The following is a 14,188-nucleotide window of genomic DNA, read 5'->3' as shown; positions in this document are numbered from 1 at the left end:
CATCTTACAGCAGATGTGTGTCATTTAGTTATGGCAGCCATTTAGTTAGAACAAATTCACCTCAACAGTACATATATATATATATATATATATATATATATATATATATATATATATATATATACATATATATATATGGGATCTAGTGAATTTGGAGGCCAGGTCAACACCTTGCGCTGTTTTTCATGTTTTTTTGAGTTGTTGCTTAATTGTTTTTGTGTGTGTGTTTGTGTCACGCTGCATCCTGCTGGGGATGGCTGCTGTCATCAAGGAGTGTCATCACTATGGAGTGGGGGTGCCTGGTCTGGTCTGGTCTGGGTGGCTGGTACATGTCGACGTAACATCAGATCGTCACAAGATGGTCAATGCTATTCGCTCCTCAGTGGTTTTAATGTTGTGGCCGAATGGTGTATATAACCCATATAAACTTGACCCAACATGTAAATCAAAGCCTCATTATTGATTGGAATGATGGGGGACTAAAAGCAACATCTACCTTATTATTCAGTTTTGTGACATGTCTTGTAAATGGGCTTAAAATCTAATAATAAAGTTGTTTTTATAATCGCTCATATTCAACGTTTCGGTGCACGGTTTATTAAACAAAATTCTGCTTAACCAAGTAAAATAAAAAAACTAATTTCAGACAGCCACCACACGTTGAATATTTATGTGTATGTATAAACGTAAGAAAGCGCACAGGACTGCTGTTTGTTGTCTAGGCTCATAGACCTCATATCTGCCCAAAAAGAAATATTGAGCGCAGCTCAGCAGGGAGCGGGGGCTAACGAGGGGGGAAGCCAGAGTCTACAGGTTAATGCTGTGGTGAGGTAATGGTGTGGCAACAGGCACACAGCAATAGAGCAGAGAGTTCTCATGGGTTAAATAAAAAGGCTGCGTAGGATATGTGTAGCAGTGACAAAAACAGGTCTTACGAGTGCAGCAGTGGATTGGGAGTTGGGTTCATCTTCACCTCGTGATGTTTTAACTAGCTGAATTATGTACTGTTCCATAGTGGGCTACAGGTGTTAGGGGTAGATGAAACAACACATTCTTACTTTTCTGGCATGCAAACTGTCACTAAAACATATTTAATGTTAGCAGAGACAAACTAAATGCACAACTGCCAACACAAAAATGTCCTTTTAAATATTGGGTGTTATTAGTCAGGCCCTACTAAAAAGGGAGCTTACACAAAGGAAATGCTGATGACAGTATACCAAAAGAAAAGAGGAGTAAGTCAGGAGAGGCTTTAAAATCAGACTATATCTACAGTAAGAGGGGTCGCGCAGAGGTGGTGGTAGGGGGGCTAACCGATCTCATCTCATGTCCTCTCTCATGCTCTCTGAATGGGGTCCTAATTGGCAGGGTTGTGTGAATAGGCAGCTGGCCGAGGAGTGTTTGTACAAAAGAACACACAGGGAGACGGCGCTGGAGACGAGGCCTTCTCTATTCACCACTGCTATCCTCAAAATAAAAAAATAAATAAATAAATAAATAAAGGGAGCTCAAGAGAGAATGAGAGAAAGAAAGCAACGGGATGGGTGTGGGTGGGTACGACGGTCAAGTAACAACTGAGCGGAGTGGAGTGGAAATTGACAAAACAGAGAGAGAGCGGAAAAGAGATAGGGCGAGCAGATGAGAAAGAGAAGGTAATCACAGAAGATTATCTTCTTGTGATGGAGGCAGAGCTGCAAGGATAAGTAGGCTATACTGAGGAGGACGATCCCAAACAAGTCAATAAAGCCCCATGTCTGGAGGCCTGATATGGGCGGAATGGGTGGGGTAGGGTGGTGCTTGAGTGGCAGTTAGGGCAGTAAGGGGCCAAAAGTGGTCCTCATAATGTGCAGCAGCACTTTGGGGGGCCTGTGGGCTCGGATTTCACTGCATGTGTTCCAGTTCCCACAGAGGAGAAAGGTGCTAGGCAGTCCATGAAGCATTCATTTTTGTGCAGGTCTACGTATACAGCCTGGTTCCCAGTGTTCCTTGGAACATTTGGAGATGGGGATGGGTGCTTTTCTTCTTCAAAATTAGTTGTTTCTCAAAACCATTCCTATCCTGAACTGTAAAGAAAACTTGAGAGTGGATCTGTTTTATAATATCAAGTATTATATCTCATCCAGATCCTTATCCTTATCCTGGAGCCTAGCCCAGCTGTCGGGGAGATGAGAGGTACACCCTGGATAAGTCTCCAGTCTATTGCAGGGCTAACACAGAGACAAACAACCATTTGCAGTCACACTCATCTCTACGGTCAATTTAGAATCACCAATCAACCTAACAAGCATGTCTTTGTAGGTGGAAGACATCAGAGCCACTGTGCCGCCCTCAGATATTATATATATTGTATATATCTGTATATAATACTAATAGTGGCCCAAGGAGTAGACTTGGCAGTGAAGGGTCTTAATATCAGGATAAACAGGGATGGATGTGTATTTTTAAGGGAATGAGCAGAACTTTCCCCATCAACGAGAAAGGTGTCATATTACATGGCGCCTAACATACAACTAACTCACTCACCCTCATTCACTGCTGTGTTTTCACTTCTCCTAACATAGGAATGGATGGACAACAAGATGGATTCAACGAGTAGGTCAAATTTCACTGTAAGCAAATGCATAAAAAGATTCAACATGGCCCGGCCAATGATTGTGATGTACTCAGAGCTTCATAAGATTTTTAAGGCTGGCAGACAGACACACACTGGAGAACCTCTCGTACTGGAACCGTTAGCTCTGCTACAACAGACGTACCCATACAGAGAGAGTCTCTCAAAGGACCACAAATGTGCTCCTAGTGACTGTCACAGCTCCAAATAACGCTCCGTCTTTCCAGCCGAGTCTCACCGAGTTGAACAATACCTTCTCTCGTGGCTGTTCGTTCTGACTAGCAGACCGCGGTCAGTCAGCCTCCCGCGGCTGTCCTGGCAAACCACAGCACACAAGTCCTAGACTCTTTGGTCTCTCACTGCACATGCATTTTTATGTTCAGATAAAGGCATCCAACAGCATTTGAGGGTGTATTTAGTCTTTACTGCCAAATGCTACTGAACTTACTGCTACTTGTCTCCTGAAGTCTTGTTAAGGCTGCTGTATTAAACAACGGAAATTTCAGATAGGTGTTTAAATCTTCTTGTCTAAAAGTCTCCTCCTTAGTTCTGTCATTACTCAACACTTTGTAAAATGATTAAACATAGTACATTACATAATGAAGGTGAATTTGTACACCTTCAGCTTTAGTACAGATGAAACCAAGAAGATACCCCCTCAAGCCAAAGTTAGGCTCATTAGCGGCTGGTGTTGGCTTAATATTGACTGTGTAGTTACCGCTGTGATAACATCTTGTGTTATTCTGATTTTAACTAATGTGCAGTAGTTTCAGTGATTGCTCCCTAAACTGTAGGTGTATGTCACTGGACAGAATCTGTGCAGTACAATTCTGCTGGTAGATAAATATTCATGGCATATTTTGTATTTATTCAAATGCCACTTCATCTGGTCATTGCTGCTTAAGCTATGCAGAAGTAATGCTATATTTCAGCTTTGGCTTTTTATTTTTTTCTCCACTGCTGAAAACACCATGTGTGCATGTGTTCAGAAATGATGCATTTTGGATGAGGCAGGTTTGGGGGAAATGGCACCTGATATGACCTCCATTTTATAGAATGGTCACAGGCATAATGAAAACTCCGGGGGGTAAGGGGGGTGACGGATATAACCTTAGCACACTACTGCATGCCCACATATACAGGTACTGGAGACACACACATCCCTTGACACATACCATTCACATGTGAAGATCTTATAAAACTTGATGATAGGAAAAGTAAGAAATGGAGCATGTAAACATTTCACATTGTGCTTTTCAAAGTGTTTCCAAAAAGTCATTCCAACCTGTTTTTCATAATTTAAACAAAATACTTTGTTTTCTAGTTTTCTGGGTGTTTCCTTACCAGGAGCTATGTGTCTATGTCTACTACTGGTCTTCCTTCATAACTACTGTGTACACAAAACTAGGCCTGACAGTATGGTCCCATGTGTATGGAAATAAATGAATACTTACTGATGAAACATGAACATGAAGATAGGCTAGATAGAATATAGACGCTGCTGGTGGTGAAGAAGAAGTTTGAAGGTGGATGAAGGAGACCTCTGATGAAGACATCTAGGATTACAATGGAGAGGTGGAGATGGGGAGGAGGAGGGTTACGCTGCAGATGGACTGACTGGGAGAAGGCGGGCAAATAGTTCATCGGATAGAAGTGGTGACACGCCACTTGAGGATGGACTGATTTTGACAGCGTGGGAAAATGGAAGAGATAAGGAAATAGAGCGACAGCCCACAGTCACCGGAGGGGAACAGATGGTGAGAGATCTTATTGAACTTCCGGCTAAGCTCCGTTAATTAAATGTCAGAGGTATCATTAGCCTGGAAGACAGACAAACTTCTTCACACGCAATTTCTTTTGTGCTTAAAGTTAGTCTGGATTTGCTCCATTGAGAACTGACTATCCTTCCTTCTGGCCAGTCAAGTCATTTTGGCAGGATTTATGCGGTGACGGACAGAAGAGTCGTCATCACGTCATCTCCATTTTGGAGTTGACAAAATGGATCTGACTAGTTGTAGGACTATTCAGTTGCATGAAAAGGCTTTTTTTTTTTGTCCTCTTGGAATGATATCCAAATGCTGTGTTACCAGACCCATATGCTGATAAGAACTGGCTGCTCCAGGCTAAGGCATACATTCATATAGACTATTATATACATTCAAACTAGCAGTGTTATTTGCATTAGTGCCAGTGATTCATAATTTTAAAAAAACAACTCAAATGTCAAATCAAATTCTTCTCAACATTCACCGGTCCTGTCTCACCATCACATTGCCCACCCTGCAGCAGAGAGAAGGAGGCTAGACTGTACAGTATGCTGCTGATGCTTGTGGTCAGTTGTGGAGCTTACAGCTGGTGACATGATAAGGCGATGCCAGGATCTGGTAGGTGGTAGGATTTAGGAAGGTGTGGCTCTCCTTTGCCCAAAATAAGTGAATATGCTAGGACATTTTCACCGAACAATGTCTACCAGATTAATTGGAAAATATCAACTAGCTTAAACATGAATCCACAGAACGGCAGAATTGGGCGTCAGTGATTTTTCCAACAATACGTTCTTATTCTGTGCAAATCTGAGCAATTCATATAGTTTTGTTTGTCAAAGGTCTACAGTGAACATGACTGTGCAGTCAACTCGTACAGCCCATCATCAGCACCTCCACATATTAATTTGCATATTGGCAAATTAGAAAAATCTGGAAATAAAACCAGCAACGGTTCTTGCACCATCATGATATCCTATGCATTATTTTATAAATCATGTCCCTGTTTCTTGAACCAAACTATACACGGCATATGGCATTTGTAAAATGTTCTGAAAAGGTTTATCTTTTTGCTACTATGCTCTCTTCTGATGGTCATAAAGACGTGATAAATGCCAGAAAATAAACCATCTGTTTCTCCCGCAAACTGTCAATTGGAAGAATCCCACCTTATCCATCACAGCGGTGCTATACTCTCACTGGGAACTATTGAGCAGCTGTAGGCCTCATCTGTGCACTTGCTGCTGCTAAAGGCAGCATGGCGGGATACCTGCGCATGCAACCCAACAGATGTTTATGGCTGTGTGTGTGAGCTTGTGTGCATGAGTCGCAGAGTGTGTTTTCTGCTTTTGAATTAATGTATCTTCGTGTGAGTCTCTCTAAATGTGTAAGTATGTGTTTGAATGGTGTGTGTTTGTGGACAATGCCAGCAGCCCCTCCACGTCTCCTGCCATCTGGATAATTGATCATTTGCTATCATAAAAAAAATAAAAGGAGAGGGAAAGTGTTATAATGGGCCACTTCTTAAACGCCCCTGTTTTTTTGAATCTGTTTGCCACGTCTGTTTTATTTGTGTGGGGAGCTGCCAGTTGTCATGATGATTATGAAGAGGGTATTATGGGCAGGGATTATGCATCATTGTGCAATGTTTGAAGATGATCAATGACCTGAGGCTTTTAGTTGGTGTTTTAGGCTCGCTACTATCTCCTGCTCTACTTAAGCTGCATGTTGCCAGTAGCTCCGTGATGTTAACCTTTTTTGGGTTATTCTCATTGTGTTACTGGTTGTTTTTTGGCTGACTTGCTCTTGTTTTGTCTGTGCCTTGAACCAGGTGACATGGTTTTTGGTCGTTTTTGTGCTGTTTTTATTTTTATTTATTTTTTTATGTTTTTGGCGTGGTGGTTGGCAGTGGCGTTCCACGGAGTGGCCGTTGTGTCTGGTGGTGTGTTCCAGAGATCAGCTGCTAGCGCTGTCCGTGTTCCCTGAGCTGCCCTGGGTGAGGCCTGTGATTCCCACTGAACTTCAGAAGAAGTGCTGGGGATGTCAGGCTGGAGTTGGAGGTGGAGGAGCGGAGAAGGAGGTTTAGGTTAGCGGTGCTGTCTGTACTCATAGGGAACGTGAGAACTTTTGCAGTAACATGGACGGACAGTGTGCGCTTGATGGGACCCAGAGGGAGTGTGTCGTGAGAAGTGCTTTGGAGACCTGGTCCATACCGACCACAATACGGCTGTGCCCGGCTTCGGGACTCTATGGGTTGACACAGTCTGTTGGCGTTTACATCCCTCCCTCAGCAACAAGGACAAGGAAAAACCATGCAACATGATGAATGCCGCTGTTGCTATGCAACTGGCCAAACAACCGCATCGCCTTGGACACCCTCGTCATAATTTTGCCAACTAACTTTGTACATTTGTTTATAACGCTGATTCTGTAATTTTTCTTGATTACAGTTTATTTTACTCGATGATAATTATATTTATTTTATTTTTTATCTTTCTTGTGTTTTTTAAGGGTGTTTACTTTTATGTACAGCAAAATCTAAGTCTAGATCGAAACAGAGCAGCTGAAGCTAATGCGAGGCCTCAGCAGGCAGAGTTAGCAGCAGCTTTGTCCAGGTAGGTTTATTGCAAGTGATTTGAGCTAACCATCTGGAAATAGTCACTGTTACCTCACGTGGACTTGCTGCACATGGGCAAGCATGATCTATTTAAGCTACACTGTGTTGTTACTCGACAGCGGCATTCTATGGGTTGTGAACGTATTCTGATAAAACAAAATCTCCAACATGTGGATACAAGAAGAGTTCAGGACCAAGGGAGACAAATGTCAAACACAGATGTCAATCAGTGGCAGCTTTACCTACTATAACATCGCTGTGAAATGCATTATAATACAGTCACTTTGGAAAGAAGGATTTATTTAAATAATATAGTGGGTTCGTTAACATGGTAGCCAGGGACATGGTGGAGCAAGTCAACCACTCACTCACCAATCTTTCACCAAGATCTTGTCTCCATGTCCCCTTTAATATAGATGAAGACTATTTACTATGGTCTGATTATAGTAACAGACAAGGTTATGCCAGGCTCTCTTTTCTCTATTTTGTGTGTAGTCTGAGCAGAGGTGCAGTTTCCATCAACTGCCGTTCTTTCCCACAACAGCAGCATCAGAGACAGACAGACAGACAAGCTCTACCATCACTCTACCTAAAACTTTAAATTTAAATGAACTAATTTTAGCATCACTCTGGCATGACTGCACATGCTTCCCAATAGGGAGTATTTATTGCAAGTGTGCAGATTGTCAAGAGCAGACTGGTTCTTTCAAACAACCTGGTGACTGGCTAAGCACAGGCTGCTGAGAAAATGTCACTTACTCTGTGTGTGTGTGTATATATATATATATATGTGTGTAAAATTGCAACTTATAGCAGTAACATAAATTAGTTATGATGTCTCCGCATGGTTCCAAGGCACATGAAAAAATATATATACAACATATCACGTATATACTATTTTAGGCACTATAGTGTCACTGCATACGGTTCTTCCACACTGTCTTAAGGTGAGGGCCCCTGCAGCTCTTAATTGCTCACCCAGTGAAAATGTGAGTTGGACTAAAATAACATAAACTCTCTATATAAAATGTATATGTAACAAGCATGTTGCAAATTCGGTCCTGTGCGCAGTCAAAATGACCAAAATCTAATTTTTCTTCAGTATTTGTTTTCAGATTTTGCATTTTCATTTTAAAAGCACTGCGTCCTCTGTGAGCAATTTAAATCAATGTGGTAATACCGTAATATAAATATAAATTCATGAACTACCAGAGTGAGAAGTTAAGCTGCCTAGCTGTAGCTTGAGATCCCAAAAAACGAGGAAATCTTCCAGCCGTGGTTGGAAGCCTAACTAAGAATAACTGCCTAAACCTGACCAAGCTGTAACTGTAAACACAAGCAGCAATCCAAAGGGGGAATAACAAGTCAAGTACATAATGAAAAGTAACAGCTCAACCTGGGACATGTGACTTCTCCTGGTTAAAAGTCCAGTGTTTGACTTACTCCATCATCAACCCCGCTACCTCCAAATGTGGACTTGATTAATCTTTGTCAGATTTACAAACAGTCAGTTTTGGAAATCGGTGGCAATTGACCTATTCTGTATATCCAGTCTTTATAGAAAATAACAGTCATCATTTAATATAGGCTAGATGTGAGAAAGTATTTCTCTCTACATTTACACCGTTGCCCTTAAGTTGAAATGATTTTGTTTTCAGACACATTCCTCTTTTTATTCCTATCTATATAAATTACAGTGTCACAATCATTTCACGAGAAGAGGTAAAAAAAAAAATATTTTATTCCACCTTTATGGGCAACAGTGTACAGTATATCTCATTAAAAAACAACGCTCTTATCACACACACACACACACACACACGAACAAACACACACATGCACGCACACACACGTCAAGTTAGCCTTTTCCTGGCTTTCAATAAACATAAACACTGGCCAATGAAGTCATTTAGCCAACACTATTGTCTATCTAATCCAACTCTGTTCTGAGCAATCTCTTTCCACCCAGCCTTTTTCTCCCTCTCTTTCCCCTCTTCACCCACTCCTCACCCTGCTCTCTTGTTCTCAGATGGCTTCCTCCACCTCACTCCCTGTGCATTATGTAGATAACCCGGGGACGCCATATATCCCCAGCAGGTCAAACGGAGGTCGCAATCACACACTGTGACAGTGGAAGCCAATCCCAGTCCATCATGGAGGAGGGGAGGGAACTGTGGTTCTCTGACTAAATGTGAGTGTATGATGTGTGGGCGAGTATGTTTGTGCGGCGGGGTTTAAGCCGAGGTGTCGGTAGTGAGCCTGTAAGACAATACGTCTAGCGGAGGACCCCGACGTGGGGGTGAAAAAGTGAAAGAAAGGGATGTGGAACTTTGATCACTGTTGGAGAAAGGGGGTCGGGGGTAGTGAGGGCTGAAGATGTGATGAGAACATGGAAGGGGGGTAGAAAGAGAGGTGTGTTATAAACATGCATCGCACACAGTCTCAACAAAGTCATTTAACTACTCCGCTGTTAGTATCCATTCAAATCACAATGAGATGAGAGAGACAACTCAGATATATGTGTTTTGTAAATGACTGAAAAATGGAAACCTTTGATAAAATCATAACCACAGAACCATTAAGTTTTCAGAGTGCATGTGACAATTAAGATTTTCAAGAGAACACACCCATGCACGGATAATTATTTTGAGGTTAAGACAGAGTTTATCTCAATAAAAAATAATCACGTCTACATAATTACTTGAATTATTAAAGATTTGATTTATGATCGGATTCAAGCAGCATCTGAATGCATGTGAACACAATAACACAGGTATTATAATATGACAAGAATTCACTTATTCAGTATCTCTGACAGGGGTTATAAAACCACTTGCATTATAGCTTAATTGTACTATTTTAACAAAGAGATCCAAATAGAAACATCCTTTCACACGTTACATGACGTAAGATACACACAAGAGATATATTATGGTACAACTTGAGAAAAGTGTAAATCGAACCTAATTTAAGCAGCTTGTGTAGGCAGTTTAACTTAAAGAATGTTCACTGTACGTATCCCACGTATGATATTACTGCAATGACATTATATTGTATGTGACACTATCAAATACAATACAAATAATGCTTACCTCTTCTATTATCTCTCTGAAAGCTTAAATTATTCAAACGCGGGACAATTTTTAATACTTTGAAAATTATCTTTATAGTTCCTTAGTTTTACTTTGAACTGTCACAAAAAGCACATGGATGCAGACATACATCCATCGAGCATTTTTTTCTCCAAACATTTCATAATCACAGTTTTTTTTAATATACACAGTATCCTAAGAAGCTGACACAGTCTCTAAATACCTAAATGTTGTTTCAGTTAAATAAATGGCACATTGATCATTTAGCCAGCCGAATCAATGATTCGAGTTTAAAACTTTCTCTGTTAGCAATCACAGATTAAGATTCAGTTTTAAGATTTGAACTTTCTTTTGCTGAAAGTTAAACACATTAAGGCCTGAGAAAAACTTAAGTTACGACATGTACCTGCACGGGTACTCAAATTGTGGAACTGTTCCTACTGTGTTTTAACGTAATTGTTCCTTGACATCCTGCTGACCACTGCAATGACTCAAAGGACAGTAGGAAGTCAGTGGAGGTTGTTTGGTAACGTCTACCCTTTTCTACATTAGTTCATCCATTCCTGCATTTCAGAAACACAAGGCAGAGAATCATGCTCTTATTTCCTATATAATTTGGGGAGGGGAAGAATAATAGATCTGCCTGCGTGTCTTCTCAAGTGTCTGTCTATCCATCAAATCTCTACCTAGTGATGATGCAACTCAACACTGCACACACGCCATTTCCAGTACACACTTTCAGTCAGTTATTATTATTTATTCTTTGATACACTTGCTGCAGGTGCAAACTTACGAGTAAGTATCCCTAAGACTTTGACAATTGTTCTTGTGTCGCTTTGTTCTTGTGTAGTTTTTTTTGTTGTCTTTGTCCTATTTAATGTCTTTTTGCTGCCTGCTCTCTGTGTCTGTGTCCTATTTAATTTCTTTTCTGGTCACTGTTTATTTTTATTTATTTATTTATTTATTTGACTTGTGCTGCTGTAGCATTTGAATTTCCCTATTGTGGATCGATAAAGTATTATTTTATCTCATCTTAATCACATGTTATCGGTGCCTCTGTTGATAATTCTGTGAATTTGTCTAACAGAGAAAAAAATCGACCTAAATACATAACATACCATCTAAAAATATATATTAAAAGGTTTCAGCTCTCATCATGAAAATATTACAAAAAACACACCAAACAGACATTACGCATCACGTTCACTTGAACTGAATGAACGAAATATAAAATAAATGCACGGTGCGTTTAAAACCTGTTACACAGTGCGTGATTTTACTTACTTTGGGCTCTTATTCAGAAAATGAAATGTGGATCACCGTGGAATAAAGTGCCCAACAAATGCACTAATTCCAACATGCAACTCCTTTCAGTGGCGTACGGACATTTTTTTTTTTGTTGAAGCACATTCGCAATAGGCGCGTGTACAACTAATATCCTGGTGTTGTTTTTCATATGCAGATCTCTGCTGATCCCTGCTCCTCTGCTGCTGTGATCAAGCTCAGGGAGAGTGGATTTGACAGGTGGGCATGGTGTGTTTACCCACAGCCGTTTGTGTCCGTGCACGCTGGCAAATATTCATGGCTGGATAGAGAACTCTTGAAATCAATTTTTTGTTGTTGTTGTTGTTTTTGTCATATTTTTTCAGGCGGTTCGTTTTCTCTGCAAGGTTGTTGTCTTTGTGTTTATCACTTTTGTTTTCCTTCTTTACATTTTGTTTGCTTTTATTTGCTTCTGCCTTTTGCCTCTTTCGTGCGTTGGTGTCTGTTTGTTCATTTCTCGTGTTGGTTTGTTTGTATTTGCACCTCTGTGTGTTTATTTCTGGCCCAGACTATCTGTTTCTGTCATGCTTTGCGATTTTCTGTCTTGTACTTTGTATGACGTTTGTTTGTTCACTCTTTCTTTCTTTCTTTCTTTCTTTCTTTCTTTCTTTCTTTCTTTCTTTCTTTCTTTCTTTCTTTCTTTCGTTCTTTCTTTCGTTCTTTCTTTCGTTCTTTTTTTCTTTCATTTGTTCTTTCTTTCTTACTGTCTTTCTTTCTCCAGACAAAGAACAGCTGGCCCACCTGTTCGAAGTGATCCAAGGAGCCACAGTTTTTCACATGCACCTCTGCTGCCCCTTGTGGCTTCACTGGAGCCTGCAGTCTTTTGTGGAGAGGCAGATGAGGGATGGATGAGAAGAAAAGCAGCAGGGAAAGCAGGAGCTAGCTCCTGCTGGACAGGAAACACACACGTTTACCTTGCAAGCAGTCGCGGTGTGAGTGTGTTGGACACCTAACACTGGGGGCTGATGGTGTCTCTGTATTTTTGTCGAGGAAGTCAGATTTTGAGTATTGCATTGCATGTTTCTAGAACTAACTTGCATCAAGTGTTTTGTAAAGTTGACCGTGAAATCTGACTCTAATCATTGGTTCCTGCACAGAAATCTAAACTGAGCCGAGTTTAATGCACATAGTTACCATGTGTTTTTTTTTTCACTGCACTTACAGTGTTGTTACAGTATTTTTTTATCTGTATTCTTGATAGATTTAATATCTGTAAAGTTTGACAAAAAATGAGCAAGAACTTTTTCCTTTTTTATAAATGATTTTAGATTATTTTGTGTAGACGTTGTTCAACTGTCTGAATTTTAGATATCAACTCACTATTATTTAAAACGATGACGAAACGTGGAAGCTTTACGGACATGTCGTTGTAAAGCATAGGAACGTACAGTTGACAGAATTAGTAAAGCTCTTTTAAAGTTAATGAACATGAATCCACACAGAAGTACAGTGGAAAAATGTAATAAATCCAATTTTTAAGTCTGAAAAACAGCAGAAATCAGTACGTTGCTAGGAGCTAAAAAATTTGTAAAAGTACGTACAGTATGTCTGAAGAACCAGCAGACCTATGACCTTCACATCTGGCCACAACGTTGGACAGTTCCTCTAAATAAAACTAGTTGCTCTGTGATGGCGCGACGCAGCTCGTTTACTCGTCACAAATGGTCCGACTGGTCACTGATAGCGCTGCTTTCTCTGTGAATTTAGAGAGGCGCTGTTTGTTCTGGTGGTGGTGGTGGATGGTGGATGGGTGGGGAAGTAACCACCTTCTTACTGTTTACCCAGAGAGAGGCAGCCGTCGTCTCCCTGTATGTCGACTCTGATTGGAGTCATCCCAGCCACGTACGGATTAATATTTAATGTTCGAGAGACCAGAGAGAGGGAGAGGGAGAGAGAGAGAGAGAGAGGGAGGGAGAGAGAGAGAGAGGGAGAGATGGACAGAGAGAGGGAAAGAGAGCAAAGCTAGGCTGATGTTTATTTAGGATATTGTGAAAATATGAAGGAAAATTTGCAATTTTATTGGTTTTCCGCAACCCTAAGAGCTGTGCAAAAGCTGTGTGTGTGTGTGTGAGTGTAAAAAAGGAGAGAAAGAGAGAAAAGCTTTGGCAGTGTGTGTGTGTGTGTGTGTGTGTGTGTGTTCAGCAGCTCTTTTGACCTTCAGCCCTCCCTCCCCGTATGTAAACCCTTCTCGCGAAACATCTTGCCTCAGCCAACGTTCACACACACACACACACACACACACACACACACACACACACACACACACACACACACACACACACACACACACACACACACACACACACGTCCTGCTCGGCCACGAGCTATTTAGAAACAGAAATAATGTTCTCATAGGTAGGTATGGAAACACAGCCTGTAAAATTTACTATAAGAACCCTGTTGTAGTTCAGTTTAAATCAAGAATCTATTTCAAATAAACCCAAATATGATGTTTTGTACTGTATTAACTAGCATTCTTCATTTGACAAGCATGTTTTTCTCCTGTCTTCTTGTACATATATATAAAATCGGTTTCAGCTTTGCTTTTGGAAATGTCATGGCATTGTGCTGTGGAAAAGGATTCAACATTTTTGCCGGATGAACCTTTGCATCTCGGTGCCCTCTCGTGATCTCAACAAATGAATGAGAAAACCACTTTTCCGTACAGTGCTGCCCGAACATGACCATTTATTAAAGAATGGAGCGATTTAGCTTAGCTAGTTATACGTAATATCACAACATTACTGGCACAACTGGGGGGCACGGACCGTGCGCGCCACGG

At 40.8% G+C, this 14,188-nt stretch overlaps 1 long non-coding RNA gene across 1 annotated transcript; it reads left to right on the top strand.

The window, feature by feature from the left end:
- Nucleotides 1–9,026: 9,026 nt before the first annotated feature.
- On the top strand, nt 9,027–12,393 carry LOC125013972. Its single transcript, XR_007113418.1, has 3 exons — nt 9,027–9,182; nt 11,546–11,607; nt 12,128–12,393. It is a non-coding gene; the product is annotated as an uncharacterized LOC125013972 (long non-coding RNA).
- The last annotated feature ends 1,795 nt before the right edge of the window (nt 12,394–14,188 follow it).

This window comes from Mugil cephalus, chromosome 9 (genome assembly GCF_022458985.1).
Source record: "Mugil cephalus isolate CIBA_MC_2020 chromosome 9, CIBA_Mcephalus_1.1, whole genome shotgun sequence".
NCBI classification, from domain to species: Eukaryota; Metazoa; Chordata; class Actinopteri; order Mugiliformes; family Mugilidae; genus Mugil; species Mugil cephalus.
The sequence above is the reverse complement of the archived record's forward strand: the minus strand, read 5'-3'. Positions and strand labels throughout refer to the sequence as shown.